The sequence below is a fragment of the Odontesthes bonariensis genome, chromosome 11, assembly GCF_027942865.1.
Source record: "Odontesthes bonariensis isolate fOdoBon6 chromosome 11, fOdoBon6.hap1, whole genome shotgun sequence".
NCBI lineage: Eukaryota > Metazoa > Chordata > Actinopteri > Atheriniformes > Atherinopsidae > Odontesthes > Odontesthes bonariensis.
Genome location: NC_134516.1, coordinates 26,520,048 through 26,541,402, shown reverse-complemented (window position 1 = coordinate 26,541,402; position 21,355 = coordinate 26,520,048). Strand labels below are relative to the sequence as shown.

The window sequence follows — 21,355 nt, the reverse complement described above, 5'->3', positions numbered from 1 at the left end:
GTAAATCTTCTGCTTGGAGTGTAGATGGCCCAAAATGTTTGGAAGCCTAAAGGTGTCTTTGCGTTTTCATGTAGTCGCTAGCAAATTTTGCCGAACTCTATTCTGAAGCCGAAACCTGCTGTGTTTGAATTGTAAAAAATTCAGAACATGTGTATTAAAACAAAATGATGCTCAGGTGTGTAATGGTTCCCTTCTGCTTGGAGGAAAGGCCCTTCACTTTAAGCAGCCTTACTGAGGCACCAAAGAGAACCCGAGCATTGCACCTGTACTTTTCATTTGGGCTGCTCAAAATCTCTGGAGAGGGGGTTGAGCTTTTAACTTTACATCCTAGGAAACTGATGTTAACACTCTGTGCTATCAGAACTTCTGCTGTGAAAAGGACTAATTGTGAAATGTCTCCACACAGAAACCCAGTGGGCTATTGCTCCCTCAGTCTTTGAGGATGCGTCAGCCCAAGCCCTCAGGCCCACTGACGTTCTCCCTGCAGCCCCTCTGTCACCACCTGGCCCTGTCCTCCAGTCAGGGGAGACCTCCAGTGTCACCAAGGAAGCTGAACTCGGGAATTACCAGCAGCAGACGGAGGAATTCGGCTACCCGGATGATCGCCAAGGATCTGGACCGGGATCCGCAACCGTACTGGTGCCACGCTTTGGTGTGGGTGGATCTCCTAACTTTGACTACAGGCTTTTGTATGGCTTGTACCCTTCTGGAACCTACAGCACCTTCAGTCAGCAGCATGAGAAGGGCAAAGACTACTTTCAGGACGTCCACTACTTGAAGGAGCATATTACTGACAGCCATGGTTCTGGGCAGCAGAAAAAGTTCTTCCCAAGTGCCCGCTAGAGCTGAACATGATGTGCAGAGGGTATATTGAGTGGTACCTGCAAATGTCTTTATCTTGATGCTCTAACTAATCTGGTTCGGTTTCAGATTGGAAAGCTGAATCCAACGGCACAAGATTCTTTTTAGTCTTTGAATAAAATCTTGTCAAATGATCTTGCTTCAGAATGATTAAGGGAAACAATGGCCTGTGTACACCATCTGGGTTCAAGGCAAATGGCAGGCATCACCTGTCATATTTGACTCAGACATTCTGCTTTTGGTTTCAAACATGGCTTCTCAAAGCTCTGCATCTTGAGAGGAATTGCTATGGAAGTGTTAAATAGTTGCACCCTTTGCTCAATTGACCATAGCGCTCAGCTACAGCATACTTGACAGCCATTTCTCTACACCTGTACATGGCAGCCAGACACAACCCCTTCTATAGGTTGCAGAGTGCACGGTAGCCAACCTGAAGGCTTGCCAACCCAACGTTGTGCTTGAAATACTTGGCTGGATACTCAAATATTCTTCTGCAGTTGAGCCACAGCCAGTGCTGTCTTTGGCAGTCTTGTCAAATGATGACCTTGCGAAGGTTGTTTTTTTTTTTTTTTTTTTTTTTTTTTCTTAAGTTAACAGACTTAACTACTTGTATAGGTGGTTTATTCAAGTTGAAACATTTAACAACTGGTGTTACGCAAAGTCTATTTTCTTGAATATTTTCAAGATGTAACCTCATGTTGCTGGTGATCGAATGATATGCTAACTGTAGCTCGTATACAACTGTCAAGGCTTCTAAATTTTTCCATCAACTGACCAAAATCTGAAGTATTTCCAGGCGGGCCTTTATATATTATTGGGGGTTAAAATCACTTTCTTTGTGTCTGCAGTCAAGTTGGGCCCTGAACTTTCTGCCATCAACGTCACTTCTGTGACCTGACCCTGTCATGCAGTGTGCCGACTCAAGGCAGACGGCGGCTGCGCAGATGTTTTTCAACATTCGAATATTAATTTTCACCTTTGTCTTTTTTTTTGTTTTTTTTTAAAAACCTATTCAAATGTAGAATATTCTTTGACAACCCTACCCTGTGCCACTCTACTATTGTACTTTAATAGGCAACTTGTTGCCTTTCTACTCTGTAATGGCAGGTTGTGCCAGAACATGCCTATTGATGTTGCATGCTCTGAATGCAATAATAAAGAATCAGAGTCAAATGCATGGAGCAGTTTTACTGCATCACTAAAACAGGATGTTCCTGATTTCAACAATATTACAAAGGTGAAAGAAGGCAGTCCTAGAAACCTGTTTCATGTGCAGTGAATGATAAATTCTGGTCAATAACTCCAAGGTTCCTCACCGGAACTATCTTACCATCCATTTACTTTACTCAATGTATCCAGTTTAGGGTAGTGGAAGCCTTTAGCCCAGTGATACTATTTTTTTTTTCCACAAGAGCCATATTGGCAGAGCAAAATCAAGGGAAGAGCCACTTTTATGACAACATATTAAGTCCCCTTTTGCAAATATGCATTTCTACATATAAAACATCCCACAAAAAAAGAAACAACACAGCCAATACATTTTCAATTAAGACCGCATTTACCTGAATACTGGAATCCTTAATACTCAATACTGGGAGCTGGCATGCATGTCCTTGACTTTCTTCATGTTGTATTTGTAGTTTGTTGCAATCATAGTGAGACATTCAAGATGAGCATGGTTTAGTCCTTTTTTAATTAAAAACCGATCCATTGTGCCTGCATCTCGCTAATGGAGCTAGCGTGCACTGCGGTCAAGTGTGACGGTGGTTTAAGCGGGCTGCGTTGCCAGGTTTAATAGTGCCCCCTTTAGGAAACACCATTAAGCCTTAATACTTAATACTGTGCAGTATTCGCTGTATGTTATTTGACAAAATTTGTTATTGTTACCATATTGTTATAAGCTACTATGCGAGTGCGAGCCACCAATTAAAGCTTGAGGAAACACATGAGTCTCTCTGCTTTAGCCTATCCCTAATGCCAATTAAAAGTCAGGGTACACCCTGGACATCTCTCCAGGCTACTCTGCAAAAGGTCTAATAATTTCCACACTTCCATTCACTGAGGCTGCGGCTACACGAAAACGTTTTTCACTGTAAACGATACTTTTTCTCATCGTTTCGCTGTCGCGGCCACACGAAGCCAGCGTTCCCACTACCCCAAAACAATAGTTTTTGAAAACGGGTTCCAGAGTGGGAAAGTTTGAAAACGGCCTCGTTTCGTTTCCATTGTTACAGCTAAAACGTTTTTGCGTCAGTCACACGTTGACGCTGTGAGCCAATTTTAACACTTCTCTATTGTCTCAGCGTGGCGTGACACAGTGGCGTGTGTACTGCATCGTTTCCGTCTGGACCTGAGTCTTCACAGCAGCGCGTTTCTGTGTGGTCGCAAGAATTTTTGTACCCGTTTTCAAAAAAAAAAACCTTGTTTCGTTTTCATGTAGCCGTAGCCTGAGACTCTGCTAGAACTGTTTGGAGGCCTTTTCTAGAGGGCCGTATCGGAGAGCCTACTTTGAAAGTTTGATTGTGCCAACTATTGCTAGTTTAATAGCAAGTGATCTGAATCGAAGGAGTTATATTTTGCAAAGTGATCATGTAGTTTTGCACTCGAGGGAATTTGAAAATGCATCTTCCACAAGTGGTAGAATCAGGAAAACAAAAGCAGGAGATATTTAAGTCGTGTGTAGGATGAAAACCAACATGGGAAGATGTGATGCCATGTTAAGGACCGAGCCTGTATGAAGCACAGTGTCATAGCCCTCCAGCTGGTGTCCCAGGTGAGATGACCAAAGGCCGCACACACAGAGGGCAAGTCGAGACAGTTGGTTAAGAGGGATGTACGGCTCTGATGAGGCACACAGAAGACACCAAGTGGTGCCAAGCAGAGGGGCAAGGCTACGTAGCATAGGCTAACGAGTCACATGCAATTAAAGCTTGGAAAAGGCCAGCGAGTGCAGATTTAACTGAAACACCTTCATGGTGCAAGGTCAAGCAGGGCCACTGTACTGAGCTTCAAGTTATTTTAGTCTGGGTTTGTGTAATGCAAGTCAACCATGAGAAGGAAACATGTAGTGGTGGAATTTAAAGCAGAAGTATTCAGTTTGCCCTTCAAAAGCAGAGTCAGCCTCAGTGGGTGTGGTGAAGACTCAAAGCTATGAAGTGAAAACAAATCTTGAGATCAAGTATTCAATACACAGACCTCATTTTATTGGTCAAGTTTATTTTGCCAGAGTTCAGCCACATGTTGGAATCTCCATGGAAGTATCCATGAGTCACCTGCAGAAAACAGAAGGGGTCAGTATTGATAAAGGAGTCTCAATACTTCAGACATGAGTCCAGCTTTACCTTAGTACAACTTCTGCCCTTTAGACCCAGTCTTGGCTTCAGCGTGGTCAAAAGCATCCTGGGAGTATTTGGCGTACGAACTGGAGTCGCGGGCTCGTTGGTAGCCATTGCTGGACTGGACGATGTGGGATGAAGGGAATACAGTGTGCATCTCAGATGTGTCCTTGGGGACCTGGTTGGAGGTCCAGACAGACTGTGGGAAAGAACTGTCGATCTTAAAGTTCATTAGGGCAGCAAGGAAACGAGCAAAGTCTGCGTCCTGCGCAGTAAAGCCAGCATTAGACCCAGAGAAGCCGCTGCCGTAGCCAGAGGAGCCGCTGCCGTAGCCAGAGCCAGAGGAGCCGCCGCCGTAGCCAGACCCAGAGACAGAGGAGCCGCTGCCGTAGGCAGAGGTGCTACTACCAGAGCCAGAGGAGCCGCTGTTTTGACCTGAGCCCAGAAATTAGTTGAAGCAAAGTATGACAGCATGGTTAGTCATGCTGTCAGTAGCCTCTGTATCACTGCCAATATGTTTAGTAACAAAAAACAAAGCTAAAGGACTATTTGAATTTCAAGTGGGTCATTAAACCTGAAGTCTAATATATTGTAAGATTTGGTGCTGCATGATTAATATAGTTGCAGACCCTCTTCCCTCTCATTCCTACCAACATCATGGGTTGAGCATGTCCAGACTAAACAGCTTCCCATGTTGGCTGCCTTTATATAAACTGCACCTAAATGTTGATATACTTGCTTTTCTGGGGGGGATAACATGTTCCAATGCTGAAGAGCAGGACACAAAGCCAGGAAATCCTGTTTGGATTTCAAAAGAAAAGAAAGAAACTTTAGTATATAGGAGAACAAAAACCTAAACCATTAAACATGAAGACTCACCTGAAGAAAACCTTAAACAACATGTTGAACAAGACAAAACAGAAGCAACACAATTCAGATAAAACTGGTCAAAAACAGCAATCTAGTGACTGCTGTTGAGAGAAGATTTGTGCTGTAACTCATCTGAGGCTGCAGCTGACTTTATATTGGTGCTCTACCTGCTCTAATTACACTCATAAACCTCACCTGGGACCCAGTCAGATCGTGCTGCATTCAATTCAGCTCTGAAAATGAACACTTCTGACATTTAAAAAGGTTTGTTGCAACATGTGAGGAATGAACATGGGATGTTTTACAGAAGGTGAATTCCGCTTGGTCAGATACGGTGTTAAACATCTGGACCAAAGTCCTGCAGATCACTGTGGGCCCCTAATCTCTGGCTGGGGAGTGTGAGGGGAGTGACAGAGATTTGGTCTGAAGGACTCCAGGTTATAACCTCGGTTCTAAGGGCGTTTTCACACCTACCTCGTTTGGTCCGGACCAAACGACCAAACGGACCAGATTTTCGTTGGTTCGGACCTTTTGGGATGGTCTGAATACAAACCACCGAACTCTGGTCCGGACCAAACAAGCGGACCGAGACCGAGCTGAAAGGTCGGACTCGGTCCGGATCAAACGAACCCTGGTGCGGCTCTTTTGGAGGTGTGAAAGCAGACCGGACCTAATCCCAGACTTTTGCTTTTTTGTACCTCGGGAGCATCCGTCGTTTGTCTGCTGCTAGGTAACAGAACAGAGCGTCGTTCTTCTAATTACTGGACCGGCTGTGGTAAAGCTAACGAAAGACCGAATCAGCGTTCTCCTCCGTAGCCGCCTTGCCCTTTGTCGTCGTTGTTGATAAATTACTTGTACAGCAGCATAGTAATTACACAGTTGTGAAAATAGTAAAACGTTAAAAAAAAAACATATAGTTTTGATTATATTAAAAGCAATAACGGCACGGAAAGCGTCCATGGCTACATTCACTTTTGGACTTAGCATTTTGTGTTGCGCGTGTCGATTCTGACCAATAGCCGAACGACTTCAGGGCGCGAGGCTTTGTTGACATATTTTGGTCCGTTTACTGAAATGTACAGTCTGAAAGCGAACCGCACCAAAATGAAAAAAAAAGGTTCGGACCAAAGCAAGTGAACTATCGGACTTTCCTGGTCTGAATACGCCCTAATACGTCACAAAGACGTCACAGTCATGAAATTGGGATCCAACACATCACTTGTCCACTTCACTAGTGGGAGCTGCTAGTTGGGTTTCAAGGGGAAAAAAGTGAGCTCAGCGTGACATAAGACTGGAGTCTTAGTAAGTTAACCTGCTGAGTTCTGGAAATAACTCTAACATAATGTTGACTCCTTGGCAGGAATAAGGAGCTCTGCAGCTCTCTCATCCAGAGGATCTAGAAGCATGGATGTGTTTGGAACATAGCAGAGGGTGTATTCTTCCTAAAGTCACGCTAACTGCCTTCTGCGCACTCTGAGATGTTTAAAGCTCAGATTAATATCTGAGCTGAGATGTAGAAACGTGAGACAACATGATGCAGAGCTGCTCTTTTATTAAATGATATGGAGGAGATCTTAGATTTATTTCAGATGAACTTGATTAAACAGGACATAACGGAGGTTAAATGTTTAAAGCACCTTGTGCCATCATTTTGTTCATATCTGGAAGTGTTTCTCAAATTTGTCTTGATGATTTCTGTGGATTTCCATCATTCCTCCTGAAAACTTGTTGCCTTGTGAGAACAACCAAAGACTCCCACAGACTCCCTGTGACACAGCAAACTTCCAACATGGGAAATGTGACATTTGAGCACTTTATAGTCTGTAGGCGACTGTTTTCTGTTCTTTGTACTGTGGAGGCTTTAGCAGCCATCAGTGAGGTGGAACTGTACTGAAAGTACACTGAAGTTAAAGTTACATTTTTAACTCATTTAAAAGGGAAAATGTGTCTATTTGAATAATGCTCTTTTTTAATATGGGTCTAAGTTTCTGAGAAAGTCTTTTTTTACTGTAAAATGTTGACTGTCACACCTGAACTTCATTTATATATGAAAATGAGAATATTTATATCCCCAGGTTGTTTTAATTCTGAAAAATAACATTTGTTACAGTAGTTCACATCATCTGTCCTCATAATTACTTTCATAAAATCCAACAAAGACCAGACTTTATCATGTTCATATTTACACTGCAACCTGCAGGTTAACAATGTGAGTTACATAAAGTGTGGAAACAAGTCCACAGAAGTTTTTCTTTTAATTATGTCAGTATGTGTCCACTATGTGCAAGTAGTCCCCACAGGCAGTGTCCTTGCTGTAGGGACGACCAGGTAAGACATCTGATTCTCACATATAGATGGAACATTTGATGTTGCATTATGCCCAGTATTAATCACACATGTTTGTTCATGTTCCAGACAGGATAGTGAAAGCTTTTGTGCACAGTCCACTGTGTGGTTGTACAGCTCACAACTTAACTGAATATATTCCAACACCTGGCTCGCCTTCTTGCATCCAAATGTAGAACAAAATAGATGTTTGATCTGTAAAATCTGATGTAATGAACAGAATCCATGAGACTTGTTTGATTTATTTAATTGATCAATCGTGCAATCTGGTGTCATTTGACAACTGACGAGCCTCCTTAACTCATATTCTTTCCAGAATGCAACCATGACAGCAAACACCTGAAGGTTCCACCGAGATTTGAACTCAGATCACTGGATTCAGAGTCCAGAGTGCTGACCTTTACACCATGGAACCCCTTCCACAGTCAATTTACGCTCTCAGTCATGCAAATGCTTGACAATGAAAGGGTTTTAGGGACGTGATTTTTTTTGTCAATTTTTCAGTGATACTCTTACAGCTTGTATTCTCAGAATTGGCACGACAGTCAAGCAACACATTCTGTATCTTCTTCAATGGTCAAAGGTTAGAATCCACCTGCCAAGCGGAGGAACAGGGTTCGATTCCTTGACGGAAGGTTGCCATTTTCGCTCAGCAGCTAGGGATTCGCCAAAGTCCGTTTCACACCATAGCATCGGAAAAGGTAAGTTTTCCCAAATTTTGTTGCTCGCGGAAAGAGTTTGTGGAGTCGTAACAAATTGAGTCAGAAGTGGGATTGTAACACACTCCTGTGGGAGAGCATGGATAAATGGAAGCATCGTAAATGAATATGAGAGAAGAAACCAAAAAAGATTCAACTAGCAACCCAGAGGTGTGACGTCACATACCACAGATCCTCTCAGCTGGAATTGATCAATTGTGCCCTCTGGTGTCATTTCACAACTGACTTGCCTACTCAACTCATCTTCTTTCCAGAACGCAACCATGACAGCACACACCTGAAGGTTCCACCGAGATTTGAACTCGGATCACTGGATTCAGAGTCCAGAGTGCTGACCTTTACACCATGGAACCCCTTCCACAGTCAATTTACGCTCTCAGTCATGCAAATGCTCGACAATGAAAGGGTTTTAGCAACGTGTTTTTTTGTCAATTTTTCAGTGATACTCTTACAGCTTGTATTCTCAGAATTGGCACGACAGTCAAGCAACACATTCTGTATCTTCTTCAATGGTCAAAGGTTAGAATCTGCCTGTCAAGCGGAGGAACAGGGTTCGATTCCTTGATGGAAGGTTGCCATGTGATTGCTGCTGTTTGTGTTTTTTTGTTTGTGTGTTTGTTCTCTGCTTATCTGCTTACAGGTGCTCCTGGTTCCTCTAAGGCTGGATTCCCCACAAAAGCCTTGGATTGTCTTCAGTTTTGTTTTTACAGGTGTAGCAGCTGGTTGTCTGATTTTTCATTGTTTTCTATGTTTGTCTCTTCATATTTCTGTTACTTTTCTTCCCTTCTTCACTCTCCCTCTCTCTCTGTCCCCGGTCCGGTTCGGCACTATCACACTATCACATCATGTTAAGTATTGTAACAAAAATAAATAAATAAATAAGGAGTTGATGGGCATCAAGGGGAGCTTTACATTCATAAAGCTTCCCTTGGTATAGCAAATGTGTTTGGCATAAACGGTATTCAGATTACAATTCTGCTGTCATAATGCTGGACAGGACAAGGAAAAAAAAAAAAAAAAAAAGAAGTGAGTGTTCATCAAACACAGCTCCAAAGCAGTCCCCAGGTCAGAGCCAGCCTTCTTTAGCAGTTTGCTCAGTTTCTTTGAGTCGCTGGCTCTGATGCTGCTGCCACAGCAGATGCTGCTGAAGAAAGATGCCACTCTCCACCACAGACTTATAAGAGATATGCAACAGGTAACCTCCCAGGTGTTCCTCAGACGCTGTTTGGCTTCTCCTAAAATCAGCAGCTGAGGTGATTATTCCCACACCAGGCCACACAGTGGCTGCCCACCTCCCTGCCTCTTGTCCTTCCTTCCCTGGTTACCTGTCAGATTTTAAAAAATAACTGACATTATTCTGTCTTGGGAAACACTGCTGGTGGAAAACATGATACTGGCTGCTGAAAAACTGGCAGAAGTGGACCTTCCAACGTGACAGTGACAGGAAGTAATCAGCTGAAGTCGTCCAGAGATTAACAGAGAACACAAATCAACATTCTGGAATCCGGACTTCACTTCCATCCAGAATCTGTGGTTGGAACCACAGACCAGAAGAGACAGAACAGAAGCCTTCACAAAGCTGTGATGTCATCACTGTAGTGACATCACAAGCAATGTCATCTCTGATCTTGTTTGACATCACAAAGTTTCTACAGGCCAGACATTTTCACTGCTTTTTCACAGCTGGTCAGGAGTTTATCTGAAGAAACACGTCCAGGTTTTGAAGCATATTTGAAAGTCACAGCAAACGGTTTTCACATCGCCTAAAAAACAATAATTAGTATCTAAAATAATCATTTTAACAAGCACTTAGAAACAATGCTTACTGTTTCCCTTCCTTAAGAACGGCTTCCTGACAGCCACCCTTCCATGGAGCCCATCTCTGATGAGGCTCGGGCCAACAGCCGATGGATCAGCTGAAGGTCCAGATGCATCTCTCAGCTCCTGTGTCAGGTCTTTGCTGGATTTTTTCCTCTTTCTTAAGGACATCACTTTCAGATATTGTTCATCTTCTGTAGATAGTTTTTTAGGTCTGACACTTCTTCTTTTGTCCTCCACTTGTCCAGTTTCCTCAGATGTTTTAAGGACACACTGCAGAGCAAGACGCTGGAGCAGATTCTGGCAGGCGCTGACGCTCAGAACTGTGACAGCGACACAAAGGAAGCTCATTTAGAAACACCTCCTGGGACGTCTGAGGAGAGCCCATCTGCACCTGTTCAAAACGTGGCAAAGAAAGCCCTCAAAGTGTGTCCCGTAAAGCATTTGAGAGTGTCAGAACACTGAACAGACACATACAGTGCCACACGGACGATCGGCCCTATCACTGCATCCACTGCAACAAGCATTTTAAACACATGCACGGGCTGAAAAGACACCAGATTTACGCCATTTGCCAGAAGAAGAGCACCCGTTTCTTTTGGAGAAAAGAGTCAAGAGCAGAAGTGAGCGGCACCGACCACCAACAGGGGTCGTCGCTGAAGATACCCGTGTGGTGCTCAAACTACGGCAAACACTTCCAGTACGCGTCCGCCCTGAAGGAGCACCAGGAGATCCTCGTGGAAATGAGGGACCTCATGAAATGTGACGACTGCAGGAAGGAATTCAAGAGCATGACGATGCTCAAAGTGCACCAGAGGATTCACGAGCCGCTGTACTGAGTTACATTCATCAGCCGCTTCAGTCAGATTGCCAAACACCTTATTGTCCTTTATGAAACACTTAGGTTGATCTGGTGATCAAGGCTTATTCACCATTACATTATTTAGGATGTTCCATGTGCGCTTCATATTATTTTGATTTATTTGTAACATTTTATCATAATGTTGCTTCTTTGCTTGCCTCAACATGTTGGTCAGCCTGTTTTTGTACATCTCAGCGTTTTTCAGCAACCTCTGTTCTAGTTTTGATGAAGTCTCCATAAAGTTTATTTTTCTTCTTACATGCATTTTTTAATGCCTTTGTTATCCGAAGTTTCTCAGCATAACTATGCTTATGTGAACATAAAACTGTTGGACAGTGTTTATCATGGAGAGATAAATAACAGTTGAAGAATGAATTGTCTGCAGTGTTTACTTCATCTGTATGAAACTCATTCCACTCTTGTTTTAAAGCTCATTTCTGAAGCATTAATTGCTTTAACAGTCCTTACCCTTTCATATCTACGCTTTTCTGTTTTCTTCCTCTGTAGTTGATCATTAAATGTTGCAAATACAGCTGAATGATCACTTACATCACTTATTACCAAACCACTATTTATACCAGTGTCCAAGGAATGTGTAAAAATGTTGTCAGTTAATGTTGCACTATCTGTGGCTCCTCTGCTCGGCTTTGTGATCAGTGGATACAACCCTCTACCGTATAACGCAGCCAAGAAATCACAAGTTTGTTTAGGAGTATGTACCTTTAAGAGGTCAATGTTGAAATCACCACAGATCACAAGTGTTTTATTATCTGCTATAATTGTCTGTTCCAACGCTTCAGTCTTGTGCCTCTTGTTTAAAACTTAATAACAATTGCAGGCTTGGATTTGTTATCCTTTCATGCAAAAGTGCAGCAAGCTGATATCTGTTGATTTTCAAGATGAATGTTCTTACTTGCTTGAAGGGAACCACTTGTTCATTTACATCCTCCACTCAACCTGATAGCCATTAAATACTGTGTCTTCTGAGCTGGTTTGGTGGTTCAACAACAAAACAAATGTAATGAAGTTTTAAAACTGCAGCGAAAGAGATGGAATAAATGGAGATCTGACACATTACGAACTACAGGACAGTTAGGATTATCTGTTGTTTGCATGGAGATAAAACAGGTTTTAAAGGTGTTGCAGCTAACGTTCAGAAACACTTGGTGTAACTCCAGAGCACCAGAGCCTCTGACCAAAAGAGAAACTAATATAAACTTATTTACCTGAAGAACTTCAGCAGCTCATAAGGCCCTTTATCTGGAGAGTGGGTGGCTGGTTTTATCTGGCTCTTTGCTAGAGGCCTTTTAGGCCAGAAGATGTGAGCTCTTAGGATTACCATGACCTGGATGAGTGAGAATCTTCATCAACATGCTGTGTGTGCTGATGCTAACTGTAAAGATGTGAAGCTCAGACAGGAGAGCTGCTTGTTGTATGGGGACACAGTGTGTGTCTTATATGGAGGTGGAAGCCTGGCTCAAATATAGAAATCATTTCTTTGTATGTTACTGATTTAAATGTGTCCTCTCAGTGGCTGTGAAGTACTGTCAGTAATACTGAGCTGGACTCTGCATTGATGGAGATGTGTCTCCCTCTGGTGGCGAATAGAGGAACTGCATGATGTCAGTTTGATGAAGCGTTCAACTAAAGGAGGAAGTGAAAGTCTTCCAGTGGTTCCTGCAGAATCCTGACTCTCTGGATGGTTTCCTGCCATGAAAAAGCTCCGTCTGCAGAAGACGAGCAGAACGGAGCCAGCGGGCCTGATGCTGCAGATGTGCTGAACACCACAGATGCAATGGTTGGGACAAAGATGGTTGGAGAGAAGACACAGAGGAGTGAAGGCCAGCTGTAGAAAGAAAAGCACCTCCAGGTCTGCTATCTGATGCTGATATCAGTGAAAATGGGCTTCTTCTTCTCCTGTCTGATGATGTGCTCAGTAATTTCAGTGATACATCCCTCAGGTTCAGGCTTGGTTGGTCTGGTGAACACCTTTACTTTCTCTCACAGCCTGCTGTGTTTTTCACTGACTGATTCCATCTGAGTTATGAAGGCAAAACAGGAAACTATGAAAAGATGAGAAAAACATCTGGATTGGACTGATGTGTGTTTGTCCCGTTACTTTAGAAAGCCTGAACTTATAAAGGTTCCTATGGTGACCATGTGTTCTGATAGTGTTGTATGAGTTTTATAAACTCTGAGGTGTCAAACAGAAGCTATGAACATTACAAGTGTCGCTGCTGCCTCCAGAACCACTTCCGCTACACCGGCTTTAGGAGCCAGTAGGAACTTTGTCCGTCTCTGACGTCATAAGTAATAACCAATGGGAGAGCAGCTGAGCGTTTGGAACAAGCCCCGCCCCCTCGCTGGCTGCTTCTGCCGGGGTGAAGCACAGAGATAAATCCTCGTTCCCTCTGTTAAAGACACCTTTATGCCCACTGAATACAGTCTGAGGAGAACTCTGAAATGTTTCAGCTAACAGGAAAGTTGTCCACAAGAACAAACACATGAGGCTCCATGTTTTTAAGTGTATACAGTAGAAAGTTTTCAGCTGTTTGGTTTGATTACTCTTACCTTCTCGGTCGACATAGCTTGCACCTTCTGACTTCTCGCCGGTTCGTCAACAAACGTGAAACGTGAAAGCGAAAGGGTGTTGTATTTACGACAGTGTAACTGTACATTACCTCCAAGCCTGTAGGGGGAGCTCCATAATGGGCTTTTTGAGAAGTTACATTGTATTGCTTTAACGCGGACACTAAAAGATGGAGGCGGCGGTAGAACAACAGCAACAGGGTTCGGTAAAGTTTGACACATATTGAGAGATTCGCACTTGCTGAATAAATACCTCCAAAATAAAGCGTCGTTCCAGATCAAATCACACCTCTCTCCATCAGATAAACATTTGAATCCAAATAAGCTGTCCTTGGAGCAGGAAAATAACATTGGTCTCCATGTGCAGCCGGCTGCAACACCTGCTACAGAAATATTCAATAACTCCGCTCTAATGAGTCTTAATGCCACTAAAATCACTGCAGACATCAACGGCCTCCTGTTGGTTCCACAAACACAGCTTGTGCTTAATTTGGTGCATGTGTGAGTGTGAGTATGTTGTTCTGAACAATTTACCAACATCTGTATTCCAGACTGTGGTGTCACCTCAGGAGACTCTGATACCCTGCTGCTTATACTACAACAGGTGTGTGCAGCAGGAACAGGGAAAGGATGGATGAGATCTTTATGATATGATGGAGGTTGGAGCTTCAACAAGAAGATGAGAAAAGTCTTTATAATTCTACATTTATTTTCTTCATCTTTGACAGATCTGTCCTTTTTGTGGCAGTTCAGTAAAAATATGGATTTTCTGCAGTCCGGGAGGCTAAACTGACATCATGCAGTTTATATTTACACCACAAGAGGGCGATATCACCATAAATGAAAAGTCCCCTTCCGTCACAGTTCCAGCAGATATGAGTTACATTAGAGCTGAACTGAACATGGATCAGTAACATTTATTCAGTCCTGATCATCAGAGTTTGTCCAGTTATGGTAACAAAGACAAACTGGACACATGTGGCACCATTAAAGATGATTTACAGCCCTTAAATGACCTCTCCGTCTCCTCTGTAACTGATGAGTTCAACATGTTGAAGAGCTGTTTGAACCAACTCTGAACTCATTCATTCATTCATTCATTCATTCATTCATATCGTCTCACACTTTGATGGAAACGTGTCGCACAAAGAAAAGTGATCATTCATTTCTTTAGATCTAAAATAATCAGTGTTGATAATCTGAGGCTCTTTTGTACAAATCTAACATGTTTTTAATCCTATAAATGATGTGATCATGTGACCGGCACTAAATCAGCTGTCTTCAGATCAGAGGTTATCGTTTTATTTGAATAAAATACTTTATAAAGAATCATTTCAGATGTAGAATATCTAAGTTACACAAAGAGCAGAGAGACCTCGATAAAATGACAAACTGACTTTTCAACAACATTTCTTCTTCTTTTGTGGAGACTCAGAATGTGTCCAAAGTTTTGGTGGACTTTCTTTAAAAAGTGATCCATCAGCTATATTCCATCAGCTATATTCCACATCTGCTGAATACAGAAAGTTTGGACGTGTTTGTGGCTGCTGCTGTCCCAGCCATGATGTGTCCACACTGGGTGTTGTGTTCAGAAAGAAGCATGCACATGCACATGCACATGCACATTCACATGCACATTCACATGCTAAAACAAGGGCACGGATAGAAATGACCTTTGGCCAAATTAAATACAGGTTCATTGCTTAAACTTCTCAGGCACCATGGCTGACTTCTGACAGAGCCATCTTAAATTAATAGTATACTTCATATTTTATACATTTTGTCTTGTGGACAACTTTTCAGGCTCAAGTCTTTTCTTCGTTGAGTCCCTGCAGGTTCTAGTGCCTGAAAGGACTCAGTTTCTCCTGACACAGTGAGGGATCTGTACAGGGACACATATTTCCTTTGATCCTTATTGTTGTGACCTTTGAGTTAGAACTTCTTTTCATAATTTAGCATTGACACAGTAGCAGTTTAAGTCAGAGCAAGTGTAAGAAGGCTAAATGGACAGAGATGATTTATAACTTTCCACACGTTTAGGTCATGGCACCCCACTGTGAATATAAATGTAAAAAACACATTTCTAACACGTTGCATGAACCGTACAATAATGACAAGTTTGAGTTCAAGTTGTGTTGAATTGTTTAATTATTATTACATGTTTCTCAAGCTGTGGAGAGAAACCAGAATTAAATACAGTTCACAACACGAAATTCTCCTTTTTCTGAATTTATACACGTCCCTCTCCAGTTTCATAATCTCTAGCTTGATCTTTTTTATTTTCAGTTTCTTGTATCTAGTTTGGCGCTCTCTTTATTGGACAAACACATTTCTTGAAAGGCTACTTACCACTCTGAAATATTTTCCTGTACTTTACCTTCACTTGCTGCCAGGTACGCTTTTGGCTGTTAAGATTGCTCCTGGTGAGATGTAACAGTGAAAAATTAATATCTGGGTCACACACACGGGATAATATAGTCACAAAGTATGATGATGCGTGTCGATTATTGGGTTATTAATAAAGTGAGCAGGGCCAGTATATTTGTGCTGTACATCTCATACAGAGACAATTCAGCATGCTTTATGTATACAAATTATAACACAAAGAGGAGAGCATAAATACGTGAGGACAGTAAAATAAATGTCTAACAATTGACAATGGTATGAAACTTTCATAACTTATTTAGTCTGTCTGCAGTTGTTTGCCATGCCGTTTTCTTCGCTTTATTGATCACAGCTGTATTACCATTTCTGATGATGAACTTTTAAAATCCTCATGCAGCTCCTTAAGCAGTATTTGTTCAGCTGCCGAAAAAATAAAAGCTCTTGTCTTGTTCTCCTTTTCTGCCATCTCTGTTTTTCCACAATCCACTCGTCAGGGCTTCTTACGTTCCTCGTACACTCGCACTTAACCAGGCTATGTAAGCCTCGCTTGGATTAGCCTCACTGAGATGCAGCTGAGCTGGCTTCATGGAACGACTTGAGGCTTAATTGGGAGATGGTGTCAGTTCAAGCGACGCTTTCCGGCTACAGCCTGGCTTTCTTTAGCTACTTTCTAGGAATACCCCTCTTGAGTGCCTATGAAAGGTGCCTATATATAAAATGTATTATTATTATTATTAATTCTGATGTGCGATGAGGCAGTTCTCCTGCAACATTAAGCTCTTTTCCACCAGTACTTACTCACAACCACCTCAATGTGGGTGGGGTCGTTATAGCAAGGAGGTCCAAAAGTCCTGTGATGTCAGTCTTATGTGATACAAACATGACACAACAATTTAGGACATTGAGGCAAAGGTATACCTGCTGCTTGGTCTATGTCTTTGCGTCTAGCAATCCACCTCGTTGACGATCACAGAATACATAAAATCCAACTGTTGCTGTTGCCGGTTCTTGTTAAGGAGTGGCTTTCATGACTCATCCAGTGACATCACTCCCTGGCCAATCAGTGGCCTGCAGTCTGTAGATGTCACATTTTCGGCTCAACTAAACTCGACCCCGACCGAGTAGGTGCTAAAAATGTACCACCTGGTGCCAGGTGGTATTACCTCATGGAAAACCCTAACAGCTGAGTGGGATCCAGTCGAGTGGAGTAAGTAGAGGTTGAAAAGGAGGAATGTGTTCTGATGTCATTCTAAATCTCTGAAAGTTGACTTAGGCTTGTTTTATCTCGTCTTTTTTGTCGGAAGGCATATTTTATAACATGCGATTAGCCCGGCTAGCTCAGTCGGTAGAACATGAGACTCTTAATCTCAGGGTCGTGGGTTCGAGCCCCACGTTGGGCGTAGCAGTTTTAATAATCAACAGATGTTTGATCCAGCACTTAAAGTCAAAGTTCAGCTCTGTTACCACCATCACAGCGTCCTCAGTGGTGCCTCTTTGAATGATCACAAACCTCCTGAAATGCACAATATGAATCAAAAACATTCAAACTTGCGCAAGAGCATTATGTTTACCTTTCTTTGTGCTTACGTCATTTCTGTATTTCCTTTTTGCTCAAGTATGATCATTCACTTTAAAACAAAATAAGAAAAATCTGAATAACGACCCATGGCCTCTGGCCCTCTCTTGCCTTCATTACTCATCCAGTGACATCACTCCCTGGCCAATCAGTGGCCTGCAGTCTGTAGACGTCACATTTTCGGCTCGACTCAACTCGAATCCCTGCCGTGTAGGTGCTAAAAATGTACCTGCTACCAGCTGTTACTCCCTCATGAAAAACCCTAAAACCTGAGTCGAATATAGTCAAGTGGAGTAGCGTTTTGAATTTTGGTTCACGTTTGTCGTATTTTACACAGTAAGGGAAGTAATGGTGTCAGGATGGCCGAGCGGTCTAAGGCGCCAGACTCAAGGCTTCATTCCTTCCTTAGCACAGGGACTTCTGGTCTCCCAAAGGAGACATGGGTTCAAATCCCACTCCTGACATTAATTTAATGCTTAAATCTTACTTGCATATTAGAAGACCATTAAGAAAGCCATGTCAGGCCATGGTGAAAAAGGGCATTTATCTCTGAAGACGGGCCTTCAGTTCCTCCCATTAACATACACAATTCTGATGTGCGATGAGGCAGTTCTCCTGCAACATTAAGCTCTTTTCCACCAGTACTTACTCACAACCACCTCAATGTGGGTGGGGTCGTTATAGCAAGGAGGTCCAAAAGTCCTGTGATATCAGTCTTATGTGACACAAACATGACACAACAATTTAGGACATCGAGGCAAAGGTTTACCTGCTGCTTGGTCTATGTCTTTGCGTCTAGCAATCCACCTCGTTGACGATCACAGAATACATAAAATCCAACTGTTGCTGTTGCCGGTTCTTGTTAAGGAGTGGCTTTCATGACTCATCCAGTGACATCACTCCCTGGCCAATCAGTGGCCTGCAGTCTGTAGATGTCACATTTTGGGCTCAACTCAACTCGACCCCGACCGAGTAGGTGCTAAAAATGTACCACCTGGTGCCAGGTGGTATTACCTCATGGAAAACCCTAACAGTTGAGTGGGATCCAGTCGAGTGGAGTAGGTAGAGGTTGGAAAGGGAGGAATGTGTTCTGATGTCATTCTAAATCTCTGAAAGTTGACTTAGGCTTGTTTTATCTCGTCTTTTTTTTCGGAAGGCATGTTTAATAACATGTGATTAGCCCGGCTAGCTCAGTCGGTAGAGCATGAGACTCTTAATCTCAGGGTCGTGGGTTCGAGCCCCACGTTGGGCGTAGCAGTTTTAGTAATCAACAGATGTTTGATCCAGCACTTAAAGTCAAAGTCCAGCTCTGTTACCACCATCACAGCGTCCTAAGTGGTGCCTCTTTGAATGATCACAAACCTCCTGAAATGCACAATATGAATCAAAAACATTCAAACTTGCGCAAGAGCATTATGTTTACCTTTCTTTGGGCTCATGTCATTTCTGTATTCCCTTTTTGCTCAAGTATGATCATTCACTTTAAAACAAAATAAGAAAAATCTGAATAACGACCCATGGCCTCTGGCCCTCTCTTGCCTTCATTACTCATCCAGTGACATCACTCCCTGGCCAATCAGTGGCCTGCAGTCTGTAGACGTCACATTTTCGGCTCGACTCAACTCGAATCCCTGCCGTGTAGGTGCTAAAAATGTACCTGCTACCAGCTGTTACTCCCTCGTGAAAAACCCTAAAACCTGAGTCGAATATAGTCAAGTGGAGTAGCGTTTTGAATTTTGGTTCACGTTTGTCGTATTTTACACAGTAAGGGAAGTAATGGTGTCAGGATGGCCGAGCGGTCTAAGGCGCCAGACTCAAGGCTTCATTCCTTCCTTAGCACAGGGACTTCTGGTCTCCCAAAGGAGACGTGGGTTCAAATCCCACTCCTGACATTAATTTCATGCTTAAATCTTACTTGCATATTAGAAGACCATGAAGAAAGCCATGTCAGGCCATGGTGAAAAAGGGCATTTATCTCTGAAGACGGGCCTTCAGTTCCTCCCATTAACATACACAATTCTGATGTGCGATGAGGCAGTTCTCCTGCTACATTAAGCTCTTTTCCACCAGTACTTACTCACAACCACCTCAATGTGGGTGGAGTCGTTATAGCAAGGAGGTCCAAAAGTCCTGTGATGTCAGTCTTATGTGACACAAACATGACACAACAATTTAGGACATTGAGGCAAAGGTTTACCTGCTGCTTGGTCTATGTCTTTGCGTCTAGCAATCCACCTCGTTGACGATCACAGAATATATCTAATCCAACTGTTGCTGTTGCCTGTTCTTGTTAAGGAGTGGCTTTCATGACTCATCCAGTGACATCACTCCCTGGCCAATCAGTGGCTTGCACTCTGTTGATGTCACATTTTCGGCTCAACTCAACTCGACCCCGACCGAGTAGGTGCTAAAAATGTACCACCTGGTGCCAGGTGGTATTACCTCATGGAAAACCCTAACAGCTGAGTGGGATCCAGTCGAGTGGAGTAGGTAGAGGTTGGAAAAGGAGGAATGTGTTCTGATGTCATTCTAAATCTCTGAACGTTGACTTAGGCTTGTTTTATCTCGTCTTTTTTTTCGGAAGGCATGTTTTATAACATGCGATTAGCCCGGCTAGCGCAGTCGGTAGAGCATGTGACTCTTAATCTCAGGGTCGTGGGTTCGAGCCCCACGTTGGGCGTAGCAGTTTTAGTAATCAACAGATGTTTGATCCAGCACTTAAAGTCAAAGTTCAGCTCTGTTACCACCATCACAGCATCCTCAGTGGTGCCTCTTTGAATGATCACAAACCTCCTGAAATGCACAATATGAATCAAAAACATTCAAACTTGCGCAAGAGCATTATGTTTACCTTTCTTTGGGCTCATGTCATTTCTGTATTCCCTTTTTGCTCAAGTATGATCATTCACTTTAAAACAAAATAAGAAAAATTCGAACAACGACCCATGTACTCTGGCCCTCTCTTGCCTTCATTACTCATCCAGTGACATCACTCCCTGGCCTATCAGTGGCCTGCAGTCTGTAGACGTCATATTTTCGGCTCGACTCAACTCGAATCCCTGCCGTGTAGGTGCTAAAAATGTACCTGCTACCAGCTGTTACTCCCTCATGAAAAACCCTAAAACCTGAGTCGAATATAGTCAAGTGGAGTAGCGTTTTGCATTTTGGTTCACGTTTGTCGTATTTTACACAGTCAGGGAAGTAATGGTGTCAGGATGGCCGAGCGGTCTAAGGCACCAGACTCAAGGCTTCATTCTTTCCTTAGCACAGGGACTTCTGGTCTACCAAAGGCGATGTGGGTTCAAATCCCACTCCTGACATTAATTTCATGCTTAAATTTTACTTGCATATTAGAAGACCATGAAGAAAGCCATGTCAGGCCATGGTGAAAAAGGGCATTTATCTCTGAAGACGGGCCTTCAGTTCCTCCCATTAACATACACAATTCTGATGTGCGATGAGGCATTTCTCCTGCAACATTAAGCTCTTTTCCACCAGTACTTACTCACAACCACCTCAATGTGGGTGGGATCGTTATAGCAAGGAGGTCCAAAAGTCCTGTGATGTCAGTCTTATGTGACACAAACATGACACAACAATTTAGGACATCGAGGCAAAGGTTTACCTGCTGCTTGGTCTATGTCTTTGCGTCTAGCAATCCACCTCGTTGACGATCACAGAATACATCAAATCCAACTGTTGCTGTTGCCGGTTCTTGTTAAGGAGTGGCTTTCATGACTCATCCAGTGACATCACTCCCTGGCCAATCAGTGGCCTGCAGTCTGTAGATGTCACATTTTCGGCTCAACTCAACTCGACCCCGACCGAGTAGGTGCTAAAACTGTACCACCTGGTGCCAGGTGGTATGACCTCATGGAAAACCCTGACAGCTGAGTGGGATCCAGTCGAGTGGAGTAGGTAGAGGTTGAAAAGGAGGAATGTGTTCTGATGTCATTCTAAATCTCTGAAAGTTGATTTAGGCTTGTTTTATCTC

At 43.0% G+C, this 21,355-nt stretch overlaps 7 non-coding genes across 7 annotated transcripts; 6 read left to right on the top strand and 1 right to left on the bottom strand.

The window, feature by feature from the left end:
• Nucleotides 1-8,412: 8,412 nt before the first annotated feature.
• Nucleotides 8,413-8,484, bottom strand: trnaq-cug (transfer RNA glutamine (anticodon CUG)). Its single transcript has one exon. It is a non-coding gene; the product is annotated as a tRNA-Gln (tRNA).
• Nucleotides 8,485-17,112: 8,628 nt separating this feature from the next.
• On the top strand, nt 17,113-17,185 carry trnak-cuu (transfer RNA lysine (anticodon CUU)). Its single transcript has one exon. It is a non-coding gene; the product is annotated as a tRNA-Lys (tRNA).
• Nucleotides 17,186-17,714: 529 nt separating this feature from the next.
• Nucleotides 17,715-17,825, top strand: trnal-caa (transfer RNA leucine (anticodon CAA)). The gene is made up of 2 exons: nt 17,715-17,752; nt 17,780-17,825. It is a non-coding gene; the product is annotated as a tRNA-Leu (tRNA).
• A 715-nt stretch (nt 17,826-18,540) lies between these two features.
• On the top strand, nt 18,541-18,613 carry trnak-cuu (transfer RNA lysine (anticodon CUU)). Its single transcript has one exon. It is a non-coding gene; the product is annotated as a tRNA-Lys (tRNA).
• A 529-nt stretch (nt 18,614-19,142) lies between these two features.
• Nucleotides 19,143-19,253, top strand: trnal-caa (transfer RNA leucine (anticodon CAA)). The gene is made up of 2 exons: nt 19,143-19,180; nt 19,208-19,253. It is a non-coding gene; the product is annotated as a tRNA-Leu (tRNA).
• A 715-nt stretch (nt 19,254-19,968) lies between these two features.
• Nucleotides 19,969-20,041, top strand: trnak-cuu (transfer RNA lysine (anticodon CUU)). Its single transcript has one exon. It is a non-coding gene; the product is annotated as a tRNA-Lys (tRNA).
• A 529-nt stretch (nt 20,042-20,570) lies between these two features.
• On the top strand, nt 20,571-20,681 carry trnal-caa (transfer RNA leucine (anticodon CAA)). The gene is made up of 2 exons: nt 20,571-20,608; nt 20,636-20,681. It is a non-coding gene; the product is annotated as a tRNA-Leu (tRNA).
• Nucleotides 20,682-21,355: the final 674 nt, after the last annotated feature.